Raw genomic sequence first — 5064 nt, 5'->3', positions numbered from 1 at the left:
AAACGTTTTTGTCTTTTTTAGCAAGCTAATGTAAAATGTGCTAGAGACTTAGCTAAAAGTACCATCTATGTGTTCACTTGCTAACAGGGGACTGGCTGTGTGCATGGGAGAGACTACAGTACATTTCATGTACATTTTATTTTATTTTGTGCAGGTATGTGCAACACTTCATCGTTCATGGTTAACATTTTATAAATTACACTGGGCATTTTAAAAATGCAATTCATGTTTTTTATTTACATGTTAAAAATGTATTTTAATTTCATTGTTTCAAAAATGTCTAAAAAGTATGTGCACAATATTAGCTGCACGCAGTCTGCGCTATGCTTTCTGAGAGGGGACTGGTGAGCTGTGTGCATGGAAGAGACTACAGTACAGTTCATGTACATTTTATTTTATTTTCAACTCGTCTCCTGGTCCTTCCTTCTCCGCGCAGTTCTCCAATCGAACACAACGTAGAGACCACAAAGGGTTAACGGATGTGCCCCAAGTCCATAAGACTATGTTGAACTGATCCACACCCGTTTTATTTACTGTATATTTTGTTTCAATAAATTATTTTCTGTATTCGTTGTTAAAAGTTCAGTTGGTCCACAGGTTTACATTTTCACAGACATTTCGTATTCACCTTATTCCGGACGTTCGCGTGGGCGCCGCCATGAATTGTGCCCTCCCCATTTCTTCTATGTGTTAACATGGGATAAAATCAGTCACTACACGAAAACAAATCCGTTTTCAGGCCGCTAGAGAAACGCTGCAGTGTCGACATGTCGGTGCAAATGAACATTGGACATTTTACAAAAATCAATCAACTAAACATCAGATTTGAGCGGAGAATATTTTCCCTCGTTCTCCGTTAAAATGAACGGACTTCGCGCTCGACCGGAAGTGTCTGGACAACGAAAGTGCCGAGACAACGCAAAAGGTGGCAAAAGTGAGCGGGGCGGAATAAGGTGAATACTACCACAAACTGCAGTATTGAAAATAAAAACAAAGAGTAAGGTCCGTGAGTGAACCACGATTAAAAGACAAGGCAACAACATACAGGACAGCGCCGTCATCGCACCAGCGCGGGCCAGATCACCTGACAGCAGACGCACACCATCCCTGCCCATGGAGCATCTGGGGCTACATCGTGGAACCGCTACCACGCGGAGCTAGACCACAAAACCTCCAGTTAGGGCCAGTAATTAGTAGTGATGGGTCCAGCAACACAGACGCACCGGCGCATGTGTCGAGCTCATAGAGCGAAGCCCCGCATCGACGCGCGTGTCACTTTAAGAAAAAGCCGCGTGACCGATACTGCTGCTGTGTCGCTCGTCACCGACGCACCAAACTGTGTTTAAAAGGTACCGCATCTGCAAGTGTCAATGGGATGAATCACTGTCAATGCAACAGCTGACTCCATGACCGGTTCAGGGCAGTGCTGTTTGGTTTCTAATTTCTAGTAATTTTTTGTGGCGAACTTTTCTTGCCAACAATCTGTCTGCTTGGACGCTGCGGGACCTGGCGCATGCGTAACAAATGGACTGTACCAAGTTTTCCAACAATGGGGTGAATACACCACATCATCCCCCTTTTAAGATGTGAACAATATTTTGATATTCAAATAGTGCAGTTTTTAGCTTGTACATTTTAACAATGCAAGTTAATAAAAAATAATTATGCTAATAATGAAATGATACAAATAATCATGCTCACGGCTGACTAATTAGCGTTCACTTTCTCCAAATCAAACAACTTTTCTCTGATATACAAGTGAGAATAAAAATAGCAGAATAGGTAATATTCAATGTTATTTTAGCTGATTAATATTTATTCAAGGTATCTGTTTGGTATTTTGCGAAGACGCTCTGAGCGTCTCACGGTCTCTGATGGTGGTTCTGAAGGAACTGATGGTTGCGCAGGCAAATCCACCGTAGTCTCAACAGGTGTGTCATTTCTGGTATTTAGCATTTCTGGTTCAAAAGTCTCAGTCTCTGTATCAGTCCTTTCTGGTGGGGCTCTGGCACGTAGTTGGTCTCCATGACGTCTGTGCACCTTGTCAAGAGTCTCTCTCTTTGACCTGATAGGATACTGGTCCAGTTTGTCTCACAACTTGTGCAAACTTGCACAAATACACATACTCATCCATTTCAAAAGTGCGGTTCTCCGCTGAGTAGTCGTGTTGGGCCTTTTGTTGATATTGCTTTTTACGAACAGTTGGGTGTGAGGCTTCAGGAAATCCAGCCTGGTGCGGACGTGTCTGTGAAGAAATAGATCCGCTGGAGACTGACCTGTTGTGCAGTTTGGAGTGGTCCGGTACTGTAGCAAAAACAGCGACAGTTTGTCCTCAATGCTGCAGGGCAGGCTGGCAAGTTTCTTCATACCTGTCTTGAACGTCTGCACATATCTCTCTGCCAGACCGTTCGTTGCAGGATGCCCTGGTGCACTAGTTGTGTGCAAGATGCCATTTTGTGTCACAAAGATTTGGAACTCCTCAGAGGTGAAAGTAGTTGCATTATCAGTCACTATTTGTTCAGGAAGTCCACATGATGCAAACAGTCTTCTCAACCTTGTTACTGTTGCTTGAGTAGTTATTTGTGACATGCGAAAAACTTCCAACCACTTTGTGTATGAGTCCACGATGATCATAAACATACTGTTCAGAAAAGGGCCTGCAAAATCGATGTGCAGTCTCTTCCAGGACTCACCTGGAAACTCCCATGGGTGGAGTGGTACATGCTGTGGTATTTTCTGCTCAAGTTGGCATGTTGCACATTCTTTGCATACCTTTTCAATGTCCAAATCCAGGTTAGGCCACCAAGTGTATTTGCGGGCTTGGGCCTTTGACTTCACAATCCCTTGGTGTCCTGAATGTATCTCCATCAGTACTGCTTTCCTCATTCTTGCAGGTACGATGACTCTGGTTCCCCACAGTACACAGCCTTGCTCTGTGGAGAGTTCATTTCTTTTCGAATAGTAGACCTTTAAATTCTCATCTGTGAGAGCAGGCCAACCTTCCATCACGTACTTGTAAACTTTTGACAAATCCGAGTCAGTGCGTGTTGCTCTTGCAATTTGAGTTGCTTTCAGTTGCGCTTCATTTAAGTGCTCTGTAAGCAGTGAGTGTACTGTCTCTGAACTCACAGCTGTCCCAACATCACAAGTCTCTGGTAACGGACAACGTGACAGTCCGTCTGCGTTGCTGTGCTCTGCCGATTTCTTGTAAACAATGTGGTAGTCATACGCTGAAAGTATGATCGCCCATCTTTGAATACGTGCAGCTGCCAGTGTGGGTAGACTCTTGTGCTCACCAAAAAGCGTCAGCAGGGGGCGGTGATCCGTTGCTAAAATAAAATGTCTACCCCACAGATACTGGTGGAACTTTTTGACACCATAAATCAGTCCCAGAGCTTCTTTCTCTATTTGGGAATACTTCTTTTCAGCTGGAGACAAAGTGCGAGAAGCATAAGCTATGGGCCTCTCTTCCCCATTTGGCATTGTGTGTTGGATGACTGCCCCGATGCCATATGCAGAGGCATCACAAGCTAAGGTGAGCGGAAGTTCTGGGTCATAATGTGCTAAGACCTGATCACTAGTTAGTAGTTCTTTGCATTTGACAAACGCTGCCTGATCACTCGCAGTCCATTTCCAAGTAACATTGTCTCTTCGGAGCTTGTACAGTGGGGAAAGTACTGTGCTTTGCATTGGTAGAAATCTGCCGTAGTAGTTAACAAGTCACAAAAATGCTTGTAACTCTTTCACATTCGTTGGAGCAGGAGCGTCCTGTATTGCTCTCACCTTGTCTTTTGCTGGGTGGATGCCGCGCCCGTCCAACACGAGTCCCAGGTGCTCAATCTGCTCCTTGTCAAACTCACATTTGTAACGTTTCACTCGCAACCCATTTACCTGTAGACGTTGCAGAACATTTTCCAAGTTGACATTGTGTTCCTTTTTGTTGCGTCCAGTGATTAATAAGTCATCCAGGTAGACAACCACTGGCAAATCTTTCATGATGTTTTCCATAATGCGCTGGAAAATTGAAGGCGCAGAGCTAATTCCAAAAGGAAGCCTATTGTAGACAAATAGTCCCTTGTGTGTGTTGATGGTTGTGTACTTTTTAGATTTTTCACCTAACAACACTTGCTGATAAGCTGCTGCAAGATCTATCTTTGAAAAGATTTGACCTCCACTGAGGGTCGCGAGCAGCTCCTCCAGACGTGGCAGCGGGTATGTGTCTGTCTCAATGGCCTGGTTCACTGACACCTTGTAGTCTCCACATAAGCGCAGTGATGTGTCTCTCTTCAGCACCGGCACAACAGGTGCTGCCCACTCACTGTGCTTTGCAGGCGAGATTATGTTTGCTTTTTCCAGCCTTTTCAGTTCGTTTTCAACTTTTTCTTTCAGCGCAAATGGAAGTGGCCTATGTTTGCAAAACTTAGGAGGTACCTCAGGCTTCACAACGATGGAGGCTGTAATGTCCTTGAGAGTGCCCAATGCGTCCTCGAACACTTCACTATATTTGTCCAGCAAGTCGTTAATGGTATGTGGCTTTGTTGCAGTCACACATTTGATCAGTTTCCAGTTGAGCTTTAGTTCTCTGAGCCAGTTCCTGCCACAGAGCGATGCTCCATGTCCTTTGACAACCAACAGTGGCAGTTCAACTTTTTGCTCCTCATGCTCCACTTTTGCCTGAAACTGTCCCAAAACAGGAATGTGCCCTCCATTATAAGCTTTGAGTTTAACTTTAGCTGGTTGAAACGGCACATGTGAAAACTTTCTTCCGTATGTTGCCTGTGAAATCACAGTTCTTGCCGCTCTGGTGTCTATTTCCATGTCAAGATTCACCTTGTCAATAGAGAGCGTGGCCCTGTACAGCTCATCATCTTCACTACCGACTGTCATTATGGCAAATTCCTCTTGATCTGCATCCTCGTTTGCTGTCATGTACTTTGTGTCTTTACATTGAAATCCTTTATTTGGTTGTGCATTTTGATATGCTTTTTGTGATTTTGTACGACATGTGGACATGTGGACTCCAGTTGTGACATTTAGTCTCTTTAAAATGGCACTCGTTTGCAT

This window comes from Gobius niger (genome assembly GCF_951799975.1).
Source record: "Gobius niger genome assembly, chromosome: 15".
NCBI lineage: Eukaryota > Metazoa > Chordata > Actinopteri > Gobiiformes > Gobiidae > Gobius > Gobius niger.
Note: the sequence above shows the minus strand (reverse complement) of the source record.